The sequence below is a fragment of the Argiope bruennichi genome, chromosome 9, assembly GCF_947563725.1.
Source record: "Argiope bruennichi chromosome 9, qqArgBrue1.1, whole genome shotgun sequence".
Lineage (NCBI taxonomy): Eukaryota > Metazoa > Arthropoda > Arachnida > Araneae > Araneidae > Argiope > Argiope bruennichi.
Genome location: NC_079159.1, coordinates 74060163 through 74082055, shown reverse-complemented (window position 1 = coordinate 74082055; position 21893 = coordinate 74060163). Strand labels below are relative to the sequence as shown.

General features: G+C 31.5%; 1 protein-coding gene across 4 annotated transcripts in view; it reads right to left on the bottom strand.

Moving 5' to 3' along the window:
• LOC129983811 (formin-binding protein 1-like) overlaps positions 1-21893 on the bottom strand; it is an 85945-nt gene that overhangs the window by 42017 nt on the left and 22035 nt on the right. The gene's annotated exons all lie outside the window — the stretch shown is intronic.

The following is a 21893-nucleotide window of genomic DNA, read 5'->3' as shown; positions in this document are numbered from 1 at the left end:
GCTATCAATCGCCATTATTTCCACTTCAAAAGGTAAGCACTCGTTCACCCTGCGATAAACGCGCACTACTACAGTGTCACGTGTGAACAATAGATTTGCGCAAGATAACGTTTAATTCGCCGATCGAATTCGCATGTGGCACTTCAAAACACTATGACACACCAAAGAAAAATTCTGAGTAGAAATAATTTAAATTTTTATACTCGTTTTACGGATACAGTGTCGCAAGTTCAATGAATTTGTCCTCCAGTAACGAGTAGTATGATTGGAAATCTGTACAAACAGATATGACAATAGATATGTAAAGAAAGCTGGTTTGTTTATTACTTTTTCGTATATGTAGTATAGAGAAAGAATAGAATCGTTAAAAAATTCGAACTCAAGATTTTGACGAATCTCCACGTTTTAGACCTCTCTGTTTTCGAAAAAGACATTTTTAGAAAATGTCCTTCTGTCTGTCTGTGACAAAGATAACTCAAAAATATTTTGAGCTAGACGAATGAAATTTGGTATATAATCTTTGTACCAAATTTGTAGACTTCTATCAAATTTTGAGCAAAATTCGTACAAAAGAAATCTGTCTATCCGGCTGTTCGAATTTAAGTTAACACGATAATTACAAAACGAAGAGAACTAGATGGATAAAATTCGGTGAAAAATAACAGAAAGAAGTACCAAAAATAAGAAGTTTTGTCAAGAATGAAATATCGAATCATTATACAGATTCATAATACACCAAATTCGATCTGAAGAGTTAAGGTACTAAGAATTCTTTTATTTCAATAATTTCAGTGTCAAACAAGACGAACAGTTCTATTTTTTGCTCAAAATCTAAAAACAATCCAGAATCAACTCACAGAACTAAAACGAGTATTAAGCTGAAAAAAAGCATTATTGTTCAAACGGGCATACACGTCGAACAGAAAACAAATTATTTTTGATATCCTACATTATAGACGGTAATTTCACCAAGGTTTTTCAGACAGAACCGATTATTTCTAATGGGGTTTTAACACATTTGTTTTTAAATATATTCTATGGAGTGCAACCAACGCCCCACGCCTTTTTGCAATATCGAGCATAATGCAGCCAATGACAGCTCAAACCCACAATAAATAGAAAAGATAGGGTAACAGCCCATACATGTGAATGGCTTAATACATGTTTCTTTTTAACTTATAAAAATCATAATGATTGTAAAGAATTCTTGTTTAAACACAACATTCCATTACATAAAGTACTGAAATCTGAAACCAAATCTCGTTCAACTGCACAAATCCGTTTATATATATTAAGGTCAAGTCAGGAATACTTCATTGATTGTAATGAATCATCATGCACTACTAACTCGAAATGTTACTGATTATAATGATGACAACATAATAGTATATAAATATTCATTTAAAATGTCTATAAGATGTCATTATAGCTCCATGAAGAATAAACAATAACCTTATAAAAATCAGCAGAAATGCTCTCTCTGAAATTTTCTCGTGCTATTTCTCACAAAGATCTCAGCCCCCCCCCCCTCCAAAAAATGACTAACTTGGATAATGCCGCGAATGCTTTGCATGGCGAACAACAGTTGGCGATTATAAATCTTTGGTATGAACGTAAGATTATTTTTTAAAATCTATCGTGCAAATATGTATTTTGCAAACCTTTTTTTTTTTTTTTTTTTTTTTTTTCCTCCGACCAACTTAAAATTTGACAAGGAATTTCATTTGTGGTTACAAGTTCACACATCGTATTTCATTGATTTAAGTCTCCGCGTTTACACACGTATGAAAGTACATCCCAACAGAAGATCAACCCTTTTACAGATTAACCTAGGTACCAAATTTTACCTATCTAGCTATTTACATTTTGTATTTATTGAGTTTACTTGTTCTTGAACAAACAGACAGATTTCTTCTGAATAGATTTTGTTCAAATTTTGTTTTAAAAAAATCTACGAATTTAATCTGTATACCAAATTTCATCTATCTAGCTCAAACCTTTTTTGAGTTATCGTGTTCATAGACAGACATACTGAGAGATGACGACAAAAATGTGTTTTCCAAACTAAGGGAGGTCTGAAATGTAATGATTCGTTAAAATCGCGAGTTCGAATCTTTTTGACGATTACAATATTTTCTCAATACACGAACAAGTAATTAAGGTCACCAAAATGAGAAAAGGAAATTGACTTATTCCATTACTACAACCAAACTAATACAGTATGTACAAAGTGAAAATTTTACACAAGCTTTTTTATTTTTTTCCCTAAAATTGTTTTAAAAAATCGCACTCAGTACGTCGGATACAAAGTTCACTATTATGAATTCTTGACCATCTCAAACAAATCTGCATATAACATGCATTATTACAATGATCAAAAACTAAGCATGTCAGTGCAAGGAGAGAAACTTATTTGTTAGATAAAAAGTTATAAAGAAAGGGATCTAAAGATAAACAGGATTTGGAAGTACGTCTCATACGTTTCCGGATTTCATTTAAAACGATCCCTTTTACCAAGTATTTTAGTGAGTAAAGAAAATTCTTATTACTTGATAGAGAGCGAAATTTATCTTTGATAACAAACCATCACGACTGGTTTTTCGTCGAAACGCAACTCACTATTCACAGGAAAACAGCAACAAATAATAGTAAGTAAGAAATATGAAATACCAGTTCCAAGGAGGGAACGTCATTTCACCAATTCTAAATCTCATTGTCAAACACTGACAAAACTTCATTTGGTGCAGACTGTTGCAAAGATTCAAACACAGCTTTCATCAAGGGGAAAAAAAAAAAAACTATAAGAAGGAAATATAAGAAAAAGATCAAATTCTTCGTGGTTTAATGTCTCTTTAAAGAGCGGGGGATGACTAAGAGGAGAACTTAAGAAAGGTCAGTCACCCATTAAAAAAATGTTAACATCCCCCTCGCGCCGCAGATGAGTCAACAGCCATCAGTAAAGGTACCATGGCCATTTATTGAACAAAACTGACGCAGCTGTCGTCGTACGGAAATCGCACAAGCAGGACGTAGCAACCCTCACAACGAATTAAGAGATAAATTAATTTAAAGCGAACGAAATCAGCTGATTTGGGCGAACGCCAGACGTAAGGTCCATTTGGGGATTCTCCGTTGGTCTTTTCTCAGTGAGTTTCGTGGAAATGCGCAATTTTCGAGACAGGAGACGCAAGATCTCATTAGGTTATTCATGAATGGGAAAGAAATGATTCACGGTTGGTTTTACACTTATTTTTACTTTACAGAGTTGCACGCATACATGGTTTCTAGGTTAGGTTACGATGGTTCTACGGCGTAGTAAAGTACAGCACAGGTTTTAAAGGCGATGTTCCAGAGATAGCCAAGCAAACTATGACTAAGTCTAAAATATTTAATTATTCATCTTTTTTTTCTTTTTTTTTTTACAAAATCTCTTATAGGATTAAAAGCCGCATATTTTTCATTAGGAGCTGTTAACTTTTATTCAAGCATAACTAAAACTATTTGCGACTTAACACTAATCAGCCATTCTAAATCTTGCGAGTCATGCAGTCAGAATATAAATAGATGATGAATTTCAATTATATTACAGTAACGATTTTTAATCTTTCATGCTTCAAATAAATGTGAGCATATCTGTTATATCATTTTTACAAATCAATAAAGCCGTTACTGTGAACTCAAATATAAGCAAAACGAAATAAAACGCGTATAAATAATAGGTTCTATTTTCTTAGGAAACGCAAGCATATAAATTAAAATGCCCTCTTCTCGCCTGCAAACCCTTTTCAACAGTAGAAAAAGAACATCTCCCAGCCTTATGAATGAGGAAACAAAATAAATAAAAACTTCTAGAAAGTATTTAAAAAATAAAAGTCCGGTGAAATATTTATTAATAAAGAAAATAAAAATTATTGATTAATCGACTAATCATAAATAAAATTAATTATATACATTTATTCGTAATTAAGAATTTTGAATACAAATATAAATTAAAAATTGTTAAGGACTACTATAGAAAAGCCTAGATGAACATCGCGTTTTGAAGCAATACGAGGTTTGTTTAGGTATCGTAATTTTGAACAACAGTCAGATAACGAGGGCGACAGTTGAGTTGACAGCCCCTCTCAAAACTTCTGCATCACAACGAGAGGACGTTTCACCCATCATACCAGATTGAATATGCACTATCTATACCTGAATAGGCATAGTATTCTTTAAATCTAGATTTTCAATAAAGCTAGGTTTTCAAACAAACACTTCTTAGGCCCCGAAAGCTAGACCTTCTAATCTCTAGGCCCCTGCAGCTTCTAGAAAAATCCGGAAGAAGCTAATATTAGCAATGTTTTAATAAAGCCACAATTTAGGTCCCATAGAATATTTCAAGCAGTCATGAAATAAACTGAATAAAGATATTGATGCACTAGCACTCTTAATTTTTAACATTCCCTCCCCTTTCATAATGTATACTGGGTTTGAGATTTTATATTCTCATTATACAAAATTCAGTATAAGGAATGATCAAGCTTTATACCTTCCCTCTCAAAGGTTAGTACACAATGTTTTATTAGGTTTAGTTATAACTGATATATAATGACTACAATATAAATCAAATATAAAAATATATAAAGTACCATCGTAGAAGATGGGGTGATATATATATAAGAAAATAAACTAAGTTAAAACCGTAAAAAGAAGAATTTTAAAATTTACCAACGCAAAATCAGTAGCATTCCTTATTATAGGAATATATATAAAAGCGTCACCAAAGTTGAAAACAAGTAACATAAGGGGGGGGGGGATTGTGGTGTCTGGACAATAAAGCTATGCAGTTAAAAATGAATACGAAGCAGCGATAGCGATAATTCTTATTTTATGATTTATCCCTCCAAGTAACTTTACTACTTTGGAATAAATAATGAGAAGTGATATAATAACTGAAAAAGAAAAACTATTAATTTTTTTTTATCCTACTGTTTACTTTCATTCGTTCATTATTATTTCGAGCATGAAAAAGTTCAATCACTGATTATCAGATATATATTTAAAATGTACAAAGCAGTAAAACAAATAATTACACTACGAAATCTATATTTGTATTCTTTACACTGATGAATAAAAAAAAAAACAGATTACTATGCACCAAAAGGTACGGCGCACCACAGATTGACACTTTATATGTTAAGAATTTCTTATTACATCTCAAGGACATACGGATTATTTAAATCAAAACAGAATGCTTCTGAAGTGAGTAAAACATAATGAAAATCATCCTTGACAAGGTCTTTTTGTTTATCAAAAACTAGTTTTGAGATTCACGGTCATTTAAAAAATTTGTTCTATAGCCACCTGAACTGATCTCTTATTGGAGTGTAATAATTAAACTAAGAAAAAAATGCAGAACAATGATATGAAGAAGCAGCGTAATTACGCAGAACAGGAAGACAGTAATAACTTAATTCGGCATTTGCGATAGAAAAAAATCGTGAGGCGCCCGACTGCCCTCTGAAAAATCCGTCCTTGCCTACCCTTCTAGTTTATTTAAGTATCACTGCAACGCGATATGCCCAGCATTAATAGAGTAGCGACTGGGGTGCAAGGAGTGTACTTTTGTCCTAGAGCTAATCTTATGGGGCACCTTCAGAACAAAACATTAACATGTTTATATCATGAAAAGGTAAAAAAAAATACCGCCAGGCTCCGAGCGTCATTTGTATTTACTAAAGCACTGAAATAATAGGGAAGGAAAAGTTATATTGTGCCAACATGTGTTAGTCATCCTCATGTATTAGTGTTGTCATTGTCCAGTATACCTTTTAATCTTAACTAAATACACCTGAAACAGAAAAGAATGAAATTTGTACATTTATCATATCAAACAGTGAAACATGAGTATGATAAGCGGTATTTCTGTAGCTATTGAGGAAAAAAACAAAATTTTCGACTGATTTTTAATTAAAAATCTAATTAAAATTTTCCATTTTCTTGTATTTACTATTCCAGAAACAACTAGAGCCCAAATTTGGTATATTTAGATCTAGCAATTTAAACGATAGAGCGTTTTGAACGATTTTTGCATAATTCATATCCCAGTTTACAAATAGTTTTGGTTAAATATTAATATCTGATTTTCAAGCAACTCGAAGGCTATTTTGAAACGAATCTCGTAATTCTAAACCGCAGTCAAATGTCGGAGATGGCAGCTGAAACGACAGTCCCCTCTCTAAATGTGCACACCACATCATCGTGATGACTTTTAACTAACGAAGTCGGATTTGGCATGCATCGTGCCCACAAATATGATGGACCTGTAGTAGAATAGGATAACAAACACAGAGCTCTCAGGTCCCAAAGTCGAGAGTTTACCACTGGGCTACTACTGTTGCAAATAGTAAGTCAGCTTATAATTTTTATCATGTTAAAACTTTACATTCAGCAGATCAGAACTAATCTTAATAGTAAATATCTTATTGTCATATAATTTTTCAAAACAGATATTTTTTTAAATCTTCAAAATATTTTTTACTTTAGTTCTAAGTTATTTCAAAAATAAATAAAATAAGATTTACTATTCAAATTTAACATGACAGTACTCAAATATGTCCAAATATTCAAAGCGTCCTTTTCAGAAATAAAACTTGAAAACTTAATAACCAGAAACCGAAACTAGCAAAAATTTTCCAAGGGATATCCACCTACGACGGACAAATGCTAGTAGTTCCCGTCATAATTTCAAACGCGGATATACGTCAGAAAAATATTCTGATCAACGACTGCAGTTCCTTTCAAAACAGATAAAAGGAAAAGCGGCGCATAAAGAGTTCCCACGAATAAGGTGAGTGTACATCAGCAGCAAAGGAATCTGATAGGAAGGCGCAGTAGTTCAAGTTTCCCGGCAAACTTTTTCTTTGATCTAAGCTTGTCATGCATTATCTTTCAGTTTAAGAAAAAGAAGAAGAATGCATGTCATACAGTGGGAAATGAAGCGAAGCATGAAAGAAAATTGAATCTTAATCTGCCAATCGGTAAGTTGTTAGGTTATAGGAGGAATGAAAAAGTGAAGTCACCAGTTCACGTACTATTTGCTCTCTCTTAATTTGGGACGGTAATTAATCTCAACCTCTGTCATTCCTTATTTTGTCTTTCAGAAATAGCACATCATTTTATTTTTCATTAAATAAATAAGAAAAAGTTGTTTTTTAATCATCACCATAATCCGAGGATGTAATTCTGAAAGGTTTTCATAAAGATTTAAATTTGTGTTACACATTCCATTAACGAGCACAGGAGGGTAACTCTCCCCCCCCCCCTCCCTTTCGTTAGAAAACAAGTCTTCAAATATGCGTTCAATGTACTCAGTATCGCAATCATTCGAAACAAAGCGTGGAAAAACGGTCGACAAATCAAATCTCAGCCCAATTATCCGCGGCAGACAGGGAAAAATAGACGATAAATTTCATCCATCTGATGAACACGCTTTACTATTTTAAAAGCTTTCTTCCAGCCATATGAACGTTGGCTCGCGACTCGCACAAAGCAGTCTTCGGTAGCTGTCAGTCAAGTCGAAGACAAGTTTTTCAAGCGAAACGGGACGGCTGTAGGAATTAAAATCATATGGTGGAAGAAATATTTTTTTCCTCATAGAAATATGGGGGGGGGGCACGTCTAGAATATAGGTGGGGGTGTAAAGAAAGGAGTCTAGCCCCACCCAGAAAAAATAAAAATATGAAATATTTAAATACAGAGTATCATCTACTGTACAATGACCCATACATGTAAGATTTTATATCTGCAACCCATGACTTAGATTTGACCTTGCTAAATAGGAATAAGAGATCTAGAAAAGATAAATCTCCTTTAGCATCTACACTTTTAAATGGCTTTTTTAGTGACATTTTACTACAACTCATTTCACTTGAAGACATTCTGATAGCTTTTATTCTTGTAAGAAAAAATTGTTGCAGCTGTCAAAACTTCCATTGAGCAAGCACAGTATGTATAAAAATTTATACAAAGTAAGCATAGGAAAACTAGTATCACTAATACAAACATCACTGATACATTTATAAATTTGTTGTAATACAATTTAAATGTAACGTCAATATCAAGCAATGGTAACAAATTTTTTGAATGCGGCCATTTTAAAATATTGCTGTTAATTCCTGCGCATAACTGGGTAAATAAAGATATAGACAGAATTTTACGGGGAAAGCATAACAAATAGAACAAAATGATGTTTGGCTTCCAAAACAGAATAAGTTGTATATGTATCAAAATTCGAATTTAAAAATATTTTGGAGAGAGAACCATTAAAACATGTGACATAAAATATTTCTTTGAAATTTTTAGCAACCATTAATCTCGTAGAATCAGCAGGTTGATAAAGGCGGCTAATACAAAATAAGTGAAAGATTGGATAAAAATTATTTTAATTCAACTTTAGTATGCTATATTTATTATTGGTGAATTCTACGGATAATTATATCACTAAAGCTATATACGGTGGATGGATTTCAACACGTAGTTTATAGTCAATTCAAATACATAATTTAATTGAAAAATCATGCTAACACCTGCTACAACACCAATTGAAAATGGTACTTCACTCTTTAGATAATATTCTCGAATAAGAAATGAAAAACACATTGTTGACAAATGTACATGCAAAAAACATTCAAGGCCATCAAGCTATTTCAACAATGGGGACTTTATTTGCAGGCGTATCAGGTGCAAAGCTCCAAAATACAAAAAGAAAAAAAAAAGAGGGGGAGGGGGTATTCTAAAACGCAACAAAAAGTAAGACGCTGTATAAATTTGAAAACTACTATTAAAAAGAATCTATTGACATTAGTATTTGTTTCTCAGCATTTTGGAACAATTGTCAATACTGTTTGTTCATTAGCGAAATTTCTTTTGCTTTTTTTTAATCCCTTCTCTAGACTGGAGCATCATTTGTTTTTATAGCAAGCACGGCTCATTGCGGATGAAAGGGGGTGAAAGATAAAACAGAAAAAAAGAGAGCTTTAGTAACTTTTGTTTAGTATTGGAAACATAAAGCCATTCTAGTTCATGTTATTTTGAGTAATTAAAACTTCCAAGAATGCCTTATCTCGTCAAAGGTTTCTTTACAACTGGAGCCGCAATTCCAGATTCGTCGTAACTTCTGCAAAAGTGCTCATAAGTTATTCCTGTTAAATAAATTTAGAACCGATTTCGACACTGTTCAAAACACTAATAACAAATCAACAACGAATAATAATTAAATCGAATACAAAAGTTTCAGCACACAACATTCACATATCAAATGGCCTTTTTAAAAAAAATTTCCAGTTTTTTTTAAAATCAAAATTGTACTTGCAGCTTACCTATTACGTTAAAAACATTATACACCTACCATAATAAAAATTGTGCAAAAGCATTTTCATGGTATTTTATGTCTTTTTTTTTTTTTTTTTTTTGAAGGGGAGATCATTTTGCGGATTATTTTGCGCAATTGTATTAATAAGAAGCAATTACATTATTCGATGAATAAAATCTCGATTTTAGATTTTTAAAACTATTTAGCGAACCTATTTACATGAATAAGAATTCTCATCGTTGTCATAATGCCAAAGAAATAGCAACACATTTGATGCCCTGTTTATCTTTGGATTTAGATATCTTTTCTTTATATCAAGAATTCCTCTACTTTCGAAAATGGCAACTGTACCTAAGCAACAAAGAATCAGGCCAGACTATTTACTCAGGAGTCACGCGGTCAAGTTAGAATATCAAATGACAAGCCCAAACAATCAGAATGGTAGAAACAATATCAAAAATTGTTCCTTATAAATGAAAACAAATTTTTATTTTTATTCTAAAATGAACGGTCTAGTATTACATGTTACCCTTCTCCCTACTGATGACATTACATCTTTCCTGTCTTACATCAACTTGCTTTCGATATTCTGGGGCGGATTATCAAAAAAAATTGCACAAGAAAGAGGCATTTATTTATTTATTTGTCAGTTAATACTTATATGGTATAAATACAGAATACCTTGAGAGAACCACTTTTCGACGATTCTATCTCACTAAAGAGTGAGATGCGGAAGGATGCGATTTCCAGAATTAACATTATTAAATGTAAACATATCCTCTTTTCATCTTTCCTCTCACGTCTATTTTCTCGAATTAAACCCTCCCTAACGCATGCGCAAAAGCACAGTGGGTTTTAGAATCCGTTGGCAAACAATATATGCAATAAATATCTAAGGACAAGAATAAAACAGCTTAAGACAACATTGATAGTGATTCGTGCAGTTTCTTCGAACATTATCAACCCTAGTAATCCACAGAATAGCCCATAGATTGTCTAAGTGGCAATTAAAAACAATCAAATCTTTACTCCTTCGCGTGTCCCTTTCACATTAAAAATATCTGCAGAGAAAGTACCTTGAGCCATAAACGCGCCACCAAGGTCGGTTCGACTTCGACGGCAGGTAAAGCAGCAGAGCGGAGTGCACCTTGCAAAACTACGTAAAGGGTCAAGAGAAGAATTCAGCTCTTTATTTCTTCCTACTTTTTTTTTAATTTGTTATTTTATTTCCCTTCTCAAACCAACCACCCGTTCGCCGACAGTTAAGAATGTGTTTACCGTGCAGCCTTCGCGCTCTATTGCGCAATCGCGTGACGTGTACCGATTCACACGGCACACCTGTTGCTGTTCGGAGAGATGTTTTTTTTTTTACTACAAAATCGATTTGTAAAAAAGAAAGAGGGGATCAAAAGGGAGATCTATCCCACTTAGATAGGATCGAATCAATAGCTTTCCCTAGTTGAGTGAAACGTTCAATGAGCTAGACTGCAGAGAAAAAAAAAACGAAAGCGGTTTTTCTCGAATTAAGGTCTGTAAGACTGTCGGGATTTATATCGCTTTAAAAAAAATCACATGGCAGTTTTCACTAATGACTGCGAGGTAAGATAACACAGCTATTAGTTTTAGGTGAGTAATAAATAAAAACAGCTATCTTTTCAATGGTGATTTTCTACCTTAAATAAATTTAAAAAAAAAAAAAAAAACTTTTCTAAGTTTTAGCTTTGCTTTCTCCGCACGCTCCTCCTAATAAGTTTTGGAATTTTAAATAAAATATCGAAATACCTTTTTTTGTTTTTACTATTCATCTATATTTTTTAAGGACGGCGTTTTATTTTTGTATTTACAGATTTCAACTTTTATATAATTTTCAAAGAATAATTTAGTTTAGGTTAATAATATTAACGCCCCGTTTTCAAAGCAACACTAGAATTATTTTGGGACGGACCTCGTAAATTTGAACCGCAGTCAGATGACGAGGACTACATCTCAGCTGGCACCCTCTCTCCAAACTTCCACACCATACTAGCAAGAGGTCATTTGACCCTTATTTAATAAAATTTAGCAGGCACCAGACCCGCTTACACGACGGTTCTTCGGTGGAATCGGGTCTCGAACTTGAAACCCTTCGGTTCCGAAGCCGAGACCTTACCACCAGGCCACCGTGATCCTTTTCAAATAATAGGGTTTTTCCCCCCCCAATTTTGTATTATTTCTCAAATAATCTCTCTCTCTCTCTCTCTCTCTCTCTCTCTCTCTCTCTCTCTCTCTCTCTCTCTCTCTCTCTCCACCCCCTCCTCAATTTCGTTATTTTGCACCATCATAAAAGAATGCGTCTCGTGGATTGAGAATAACAATATGTAATTACAACAATAATAATAATAATAATAAATAAAAAAAACCATGAAGAATTTACTGATGGGATATTAAATCCCAAAACACGAATTAGACGAATTCTTGATTACACATTTGCAGTATTATGAGGAAGGAAATGCAAATGGAATTTAACGTAAAATATAATTGCAACTTATGACAATATCCAACAAAGTATTCCTGTTTCAATATATATTTACTAAGTTTCCAGATGATTTTCGAGACAGCTGGTTATAGCTGGAAATGGAGCAAACCTGGGCCTATGGAGCAAGCAGGTCGATTAAAAACATTTTAATAGTTTATTTGTAAAATAAATAAATTTCTGAAAAATACACTATGAATTATAAAATAGTAATGCAGTACTAACAATTTATCAAATATAATTGACTTTTCTATCAAATTTCATTATATTAGATAAATTATTTTAGTATTTATAAATACCGAGCATCTGTGTATATAAAATTGTGTACAAATATAGAGACATGATTCATAGTAAAAAGTAAATATATTTTCTCAAAGTTACTAAAATAAAAAGGTTATCCAAAACAAATAATTAACATAGAGCTAAAGCTTAAAATGTAATGAAGTGTGGAATTGAATTGACAAGTTTAAGTTACGGTTTCATATTATTCACTGATTAAGACTACAAAATTTCTAAATCCTTCTCAGATAGTGGGTATGATAAAAGCGTTAAATACTGCTATTTGAATCATGTTCTATTTGACTTATGTTCAATTAGTTTACAAATGCAAATTAATCTTTTTTTCGTACTTAGTTTTAAATATTTTCGTTTCATTTTTTAAATATTCGTCACCATAATTAATTGGTATCTAAATACAAATAATATTAAGCTTGTTATTGTTGTTACATAATTTTGAATGACGAAACAACCTATTCAGTAAAACGAATGCAATTATTCGATATACTGAACAGATGGATTCTGAACTACATCTTGACACTTCTTTTTCCAAGATGTGATATGGTGTCAAGATTTTACCCAAAACCGGAAATTTTATTTGCTAGTTTAGTTTAGTTTAGTTATATTAACACACCGTTTGAAAGCAATATTAAGGCTATTTTGGAAGCTCCTCATAATTTTCAACCCCAGAAAATGACGAAGCCCACAAACTTAGCTCTCACTCCGAAATTTCACACCACATTAATAGGAGGAGATGGACGCCAGATTTAACCCTTTCTAAGGCCGTGGGAAGTATGCTTCCCACCAAATTTATCAATCTTTGTATGAAATTATGTAGGTTGGCATAAGTTCTGGCAATTTTTTTTTAGAAAGACAGAAACTTGGATGCTTTAGTTCTTTATCTCACACAAAATGATGTATCTTGGTTTGTCACTTAATTATTAATTAACCAAATTAATTAATCAAATTAAATTTATCTAATAAGCTAAATGAATCCCTTTTCTTATTCTAATTTCAAGATTAAAAATATTTTAACATAATATGACTAGAAAAAAATGGCAATTTAAAGGATTAAAGTATAGCAGATATCATACTGTATACATGACGGACGGATCTTTAGTGGAATCGGGTTTCGAATATGAAGTCCTCTAACTCTGAGACTGAGACTATACTAGGTCATGGTGGTCTCGAATTGAATCGCAAAGTTTTCAGATCACAGATCCCATCTTCTAGAATTTTCATATCAATTATCAAAGCTTCATTAAGGCTCACTTTTCTTTCCATACAATAGGTTCAAATGCAAAAAATGGCATGAATTTTGCTTGTCTTATTTTCTGTTTAAACATTTTAAATAATAAAAAAAAATTGTCATTATGCACTGCAAAATACTTATATCATCAGTAATTCATCGTTATAAAGGGGAGAACATTCACTAAGAATAATCTATTTTGTAAAGAATGGAAAGAAGAGAAATTTCACATACTGTATACAGAATTTAACAAACATAGTACACAAATTTACAATCATTAAAAAAAAAAATTCGATCTCGATTTTTTTTTTGGTGAATTTTCACTTTTTAGTTAGCCACGGATCAAATATAAGACCGATTTGAAGAATTATGTTTGTCTGTAAACACACTGAATCAAAAAAGCAAAAAGTTAAAGATGAAATCTGTTATCTTTACACCAAAAATTGTATGTCAAATGTTGGACGAAATCCATTTACGATAAATCTATATCCATCCATTGTGCACATATGGACGCAATAACTTAAACATGCAATAAGCTAGTGAATTGAAATTTAGAATATGATTTTACCATCAGAACTGTAACTCTATATAAAAGTTTGAACCATGTTAACCGTATCAACCGTCTGTCGGTTCGTCTCAATTGCTGTTAGATAAAGTAAAAAAAAAAAAAAAAAGACAATGAAAATAAATTTATTTTTATATTTAAAATAATCAATTAAAAAGAACCAATTCCATATCCCCAACCTCTGGTCAAATTTCATTAGTTTTATATGAAAGCTCATATAAAACTAATAAATAAAATCTCAAAAGCATTGCTTCGCTACACTTTCTCAATAGAGAAAAAGCTTTAACAAAGTCCTTTAGCCATATCCACTGCACCGATTTTGCCAATTATTATGTCATGTAAAAACTCAAGACTCTTAAATAATTATCAATGGTGGCCTACTCTCCCCGTTCACCGCTTATGAGATATCAAAAAATAAAACTTTGGCAGAGCCCCCAGCCTATCAAAAACTGAACCGATTTCACCAATTTTATTTGTCAATTAATTTCATCACTTTTCAAGCATAACTAATCAATCATAATGCATAAAGTTTATTGTGCAACTAAATTTTTTTTAAAAAAAATTAGATATAGTGAAATACAATACATCAAAATTTGTTGACAAGATTAAATAAATATTAATATGGTGGAGGAACAATTAGTTGGCGAAGGTGGATAACTGAAATTTAAAAAATTTAAAACTTAAAAAACATTTCGAAACAGATTGAAAATTTAATAAAAATAGTCACTTCAAATTACAAAGGCCTCAATTAAATGCCTCCATTCCAAAACATCCGCTCTGGAAAAACAAAACGAAACCCAAACGAGCCGATTAACCAACACCAACTACAATGATCAAAACCCAATCATGTCAATGCCAAAGGAAACGAGAAAGATTTCATTAATGAAACAACGCTCGCGTTCAAGGTTTTTCCTAAACTTCCCTCGTTTTTGGCTGCTCGCTCCAAAACCCAGGTCGAACTCCGGAAGAAGGAAGTACGTGTGAGGTCGAAAATTTTGCCCGGAAAAAGAAACAAGACGACTCGAAATAAACTCTCCAGTTAAAACAGGCGACAATCCTTAAGAAATACGAACTTAACACATCAGGAGACAAATTTGATTCATTAGGCAAATTAAGTGGTGCACATTTAACACTTTCTCTTTAAAATTTATTCGTAAATTAATAAGTTAATGACCTGTGAAGGTGAGAATAAGTATGATGCACAACATCGCGTGCTAGATGGTCTCCTGCTGTAGAGGAATTCTAAAATAATTCTCAACTGCGGCACGCGGTCATGCCCTGGAACGAACGAATGGTTGAAAAAGAAGAAATCGAAGAATTTTATTTTGAAAATAAAGGCGAGGAATCTTACTATATGTCAAGAAAACGCGAGGTCATTAAAAACGGTGAGAATAAATTATAAGACCTGTAGGAGACGATAGTCAAGATTTCATATCTGATTGGACTTGTAAATCTTTTACAATTCGTATTGGCAGTTGAATGAGCACTGATAATATTACATATATATATTCGTAAATTTACCAGACAATATGAATACAGTACAAATTACATTACAATTACCAGAATACAGTACAAATTTTAATTTTTTTTAAATTTCTGCAGCAATTTTATATTTTATATGATACTATAAACTTCAGCTAAAAATTATTATTATTTCTTTTTCAAAAATAAAGAAGCAGTAGGGAAAGGAATGTACGGAACCAAATCTAGTATTTTCAGGGGGAAATATAAATAGGCGATTTTTCCCCCCATCAAAGCCCAGAGAACTCAAATTAATTCGATGCTGAATTTCACATTGCACTACTTTACTTTCAAAATGATAGTTTCATATTAATATTCAAACAAACATTTCTTATGACATTAAAATAATTAGGACTTGCTGAAAATTTCTCTAATAATTTACAATTATGAACGAAAATACACAAATTTTGATGAATCTTCAAATTTATATTAAAATACTCTAAAGATCTTAGTGTTTAATGAAGTCGCCCTCCCCTATCTATTATAACCAGAGGTTACTCTGAGAACATGAAATACATCAATACTTTAATCATGCTCGTTTTAGGCATTCATCAAAAATGAGAGTCTTCTTTTATGGAATGGTTACTAAAACTGCTTTCCCATTCGTCCATTCTAGAAATATACAACCTAATTTAAAAATCGCTACATATATTTTCGCTTCAAAGCTAGTTTGAACTTAATGATCGGACCTAATACGAAAAGATAAGATGAATGCTTAGACTGGAGTTCTATAAAATGGATTAACTGATAAAGTCGTCTATTGTATTACTGATTCAACTGAACATATAAAATATTTTAATTGATTTTATAGGCATATGCATAAAAATTTTATGCTGATCTATATAAAAAATTAGTTCAATTATTAGTAATGCTGCATTAACCATCTTCAAATGACATATTATTCTTAAACTTTTCACAAAAGAACACTACCTAAAAAAAATTTAAAAATAGAAGACAATTGAAATTTTCTTGAAATAAAAAGTCACATATCTGATGATTCACGGTTTTAAGTTCATAACAGATTTTCTAAGAAATATTAAGAAAAACGAAAGCTTATAAATTAAAATAAATTAAATCCTGAGTCAGTAAAACCAGACAGGTAAAAATGATTCAAAAATAAAAAGCGAATCATTAGATTAAATACTAATTATTTTCTACTTCAGTGACAGTACTCAACATCTCCGAATCCAAAACCACACAACAGCATTTGCAAGAGGAGGAAAAATACATATTAATGAGTTCTTAATCGTTATCACAGATGGCCGCCTCCAACGCAGCAACTTACCGCTTGCCTTCCAACAAGTCTCATTAGAATAACATTTCGATATAAATGAGACGGCATACATTTTTTTATGTCATAAAATTTGTCGCTGAGGCTGTTCAATTACAAGTATAAGAATACAAAAAAGGCTCTTCAAACAAATAAAACTATGACAGCTGATCAAGAACGTTGCGAAGGACAATACATTTCAGTCAGTTAAATTATTCAAAAATAAAACTAAAAGTATAATGCAGAAAATAAATTAAGTACCACACCGCTAAATTGGGATTTCTTTCCTCAATTTAATCTCGCAATTTTTTTTTTTTTCTGAACTAAAAAAAAATTTAGCGCTCCATAACTGGAAAATAAATCAAATACAAAAACATGCTTTTAAAAATATGAACTGTTGTTTAAGATTTCGTTAACGCTGTATAATGAAATTATTTCAGTCAAAATTGTTTTTACATGTCAAAATATGTGAAAGAAAAAATATTTTCTAAGATTTTTCGGGACGAACTAATGCTACAATCTATAAATTCTTTTATTTAACTTTTATTAAATAAATAGCAGAATCAAAAGCATTTTGTTTAAATTTCGTTTAAATTAATATGAAATTCCTTAAAATAGAATGATCTTAATTAAAATTCTCAGTAAATAAGTTAATTATGTCAAATTCAATGCAACGAATATATTATTTTTAACATACTTTTTACTATCGGCATTCGGTATGGATGTTCTAATTTGTTAAAATTTTGATTGACGTCGCCGAAATATACAGCACTTATTTTGAATAGTAAGCATTCACAAGCTTCTAAATATTAATGACATTCAAACACTGTTCTTTAAAAAATTGAATAATCATGAAAAAAGAAGAAATTTTTGTGTTTACATTACACAAGATGCCTTGAGTGACTAGCTAGTTCATCGAAAAATTGTATTTAACTCGATTCAAACTCTAATGCATAATTTTTTACTTATCATTTCACCAACTAAATTATTTATATACTTTACTTATTGTATAAATGTATATTACTAAATTGTAATAGATATTTATACAATGTTATTTAGTAAACAACATCTATTCTGTTTTTTGCGGACCCTAATGGAGTCGGTCACATTTCGTCACAATTGCATGGAAAAGGTAACTGACGCGTCATACTACACTCTAACCGCGCATTGTCTTCAGAGGTGTTGCAATTTTCTAATTCTTCTTGTAAAATGTACAGTTGATTCCAAAATAACACAGGTATGGCACACACTATGTACATTATATCAGCATGACTAACTTATCTATAGTGAAACATGCTAATAAAAAGAAATAAAGAAAACAGCAATCATCAGTTTTCAACATATCGATTTTATTACTTAATATCTTAAAAGACTTTGTTCATAGATACCACAGAGTTTGATGAAACGAGATGGAATAAAGTTCATTAACACATCACAAAAAAATATGAAAAAAAAAAAAAAGTCTTTATTCCTCAGTTTTCAACAACTGAAAAGAAATCGCGATGAAATATTTGCAAAAACAATGGAAACAGTTTAAATTTCACTGCACTAAGAAAAGTATTGTTGCAAATTATACAAGCAGATATTTTTTTTTAAAAATGACAAATTTTCCTTCTTAATTTCGATAATTAAACTGAAGTAAATAATATGCTATTTTTAAATTTTAAAATGATGTAAAAACCCTTATTATGGGCAAATATTTTCGAAAACTTACTGCGGGAAAACGCTTGAAATTTAATTTTTAATTGATTAATTTTTTTAGTTAAATGTTAAAAAACCGAAGTACACATTTCAAACTTTCATGTTAAATTTGAACAAAATCTAGTTGCTCTAAGTCCACTGCTTTTCATTACAGAAACATACATATATGCAACACATACACATTCGTTTTTATTTTCATTAGAGATATTACATGCTAAATTTTCACTTCGAAACTGGGTATCTTCTTTTCTCATTACAGAAAAATGCATGAATATTTAAATATGTCTTTAAAAAGTCTTTAAAAAATGGACACTTATATCCTGTTAAATTTTCCTTCACTGTATGTGTGTCGAGGCTTAGCTTTTTTAAAATTCAAATTGATGAAAGTCTGCAACTTGACACACTACGCAATATGAATCTAAATTTTTTTAAAAAGAAATAAAATATGATCTTATTACAAATACTTAGATGTGTGCCATCTTAATTATGCATTAGCTAAAACAGTTGATAAAATGCAAGAGGATATGACGATGGATATGGCGTCGTTGAGAAACGAACGCAAAATAATATTATGAAAATGAATTCAGTTAAGTATAATGCTGTAATATGTTCAGATGAATTTTTTCGCAAACTAATTCAAAACAGTTAAGAAATCTCATAATTAACCCCAAGAATCACTATTAACTGATTAATCATTATGAAATCGCACTGTAATCGGCAAAGCGTGCAATACTTGAAAAACATAAGATAATTTCATTCAACTATAATCAACAAAAACCCTAAATAAATTAATCAATTCTATAATCCAAGGTTGGGTAACCTGTGGTGATTATAGTGTATAAGTGTGAATGTGTCTTAGCAAATATTGGAATAATAAAATAAAATGTAATTTTAAGTTTAAAAAATGATTTTTAAAATATTTTATTAAAATTTAGAGTTAGACACACTATTCTTGTAAAGCTCTAAATCCTTTTAAAGAGGCAGAAATCTAACTTTACTAAAGAGAGATATAAAAAAAAAAAACTCTCAAAATGTAAAATCAAGTTGTTTTTGTACTTCGAACAATTTAACCGATTCTTATTTCCAATTAAAAACTTGTGCATTTAGAAAATGCCGATTTTCGCACTTATATTTTTACAAACAGATGCTTTCAAATACGAATTTTCTTAAATATCAGCAGAAAAGTTTACGATTTGTTTGAAAATGAAAGCAAAATCATATTCATTGAATTTTGACAAACTTTCCCGACAGATTCAGTATCAGAAACTATACACTGTTCTTATTTATTATGAAAGATGTGTTTTTTTAAAATTTATTATTCATTCAAGTTCAATACACTAAAATAAAAAATCTGAATTATAATTTATAGGTAAAAATGTTTATCATCACCTATATTTCACAATTATAATTATAATTTACTTTTTTTTAACACTGTAATATGCATAGTTTAAAATTAAAATTGTTGTTTGCGGCTCCATAAGTAATATTCTAACAAATATAATTATAAACCCTATACAAAATGTTCCAGAAATTTTGACATAGCTCCAAGAGTATTCTTTAAAAAGCAGAAGGAGCAAAAGTAATGAACGGCCCTTTCCACATGGGAGCTCTCTTGATTCGTTATTGAGAAAGAGATTGTCAATTAATATTGTTTCAAAAAAATAAATAAATTTATAAAAATAGGTATTTTTTTTTTACTTTCTAATATTTTTAATAATCGAAATATGGATAGAATTGATTTGAAACTTTGAGTCACTGGTGACAGATATAGTCTGATGCATCACTTCAATGCGATCTACCGGCGGTATACATGTAAAAGAGAATAAGTAAGAGATTAATTCTAATAAAATTTCGCATATTAGAAATTTGACCATTTTCACAAGTTCATATGATCCAATATGACAAAAGCATATTTTTCGGTAAACCAAATTATAGAAAGTCACCACTAGCCAATCATCCACGTACCTGATCACCCGTTAGGATAGCACCTGATCACCGATCTAGCTTAACTATATAAACTGAACAAGAAAACCGAAAACAGCATAATAACTTTTACTCCCTCAAAAATAAATAAATAAATGTTCACAGCAAGAGAAGACATGTACGAAACTATATTGGACTATTAATTTTATCAATTCGCAAAAATGTAAACAATAAAAATTCTTCAACAATAATTTTAAAAGAACATCGATTCCATAAAAAAAAAAAAACCAATATGTTCATAAATTGGAGATAAGCAGAAAAACAAATCGAATGCACAGCGCACAATAATTCGACTAACACTTCTTCACAATCCCAACTTTGGTAACACAATATTAATAACAAATAAAACAAGTCATTCGAAAATATTTTATCAAAACGTTTCAGTAAATTAATGTTTGAAGCTTGAAATTTCTCTTTTTAAGAATAAATTTTTTTTAACCTTATGTTCACGCAAATTTCTTCGTTATGTTTCAGAACGGCCTTCACAACCAGAACGTCCACGCCATCATCAACAACTGGATTTCAGTGTGACAACCACCAACGTATTTTTCATGATTTATGTGTTCTAAACATAAAACTTGCCAACCATTTTGGAGAACTGACGAAGCAAGTAGTCCCTCTTAATACAACGACTACCGAAGATGCACGGAACCAAAAAGAAAAATTGCCCGGTGAAAACCCATTTCCCTTTTGCGGGCTGCGTCTGTTGAGGATAATCAGAAAAGGGCATGAAGCAAGTGAAATTGCCCTGCATTTAAAGGTGGGAGGTTGAAAAACAGAAACAAGAGCAAACGAGATCGCGTTGGCGGCCGGCATGGTCAGAAAAGCATTTCATTCCCACGTGCAGTGGCGCACGCTGGTGCTTCAGGCCGATAACGGAGCCAACAGAAGTCAATGCACGGCTGAGGAAAGCCTACTCAAGAATGTTCAGGGAGACAGACCACATGGTGACCGCGCCCTATAATAATAATGCGAGGTAGAAACATGAATCTCCGGGAATTCATTTCGCGCAGAATCGACCTCAATCGGATGTTGATAGTTCTTAATCTGATAAAGTCAGGTGTTAAAAAGCCTTGATGTTCTAAAAAATTTGAAAAGTATTTACGAGTAGGAGAAAGTAGTAGGTTACACAGAAGTCGCAAAATAGGACGGTGCTCAAACAGATAGTATGCATTTAAGTTTACTGAAAGCAGTGCGAATATATTCATTTTCACGGCAATCAAAAAATACGTGCCGATGAGCTTTTATTTTTAATATATACAGGCAATACAGCAAACTTCTCAAGACAGCAAAGGAAGTGCGTCATCCGTAGTTCTGAATTTTACAAAAAAAATTTACTATTAAGGAAGAAGAGAGTAAAATCAATTTTTAATAAAATTCTTTTTGTAAATCTATATGCGGTGCAATAATTGTTACACTTAATTACAATCATCATAGAAAATTGTCTCTCAACTTCCGAAT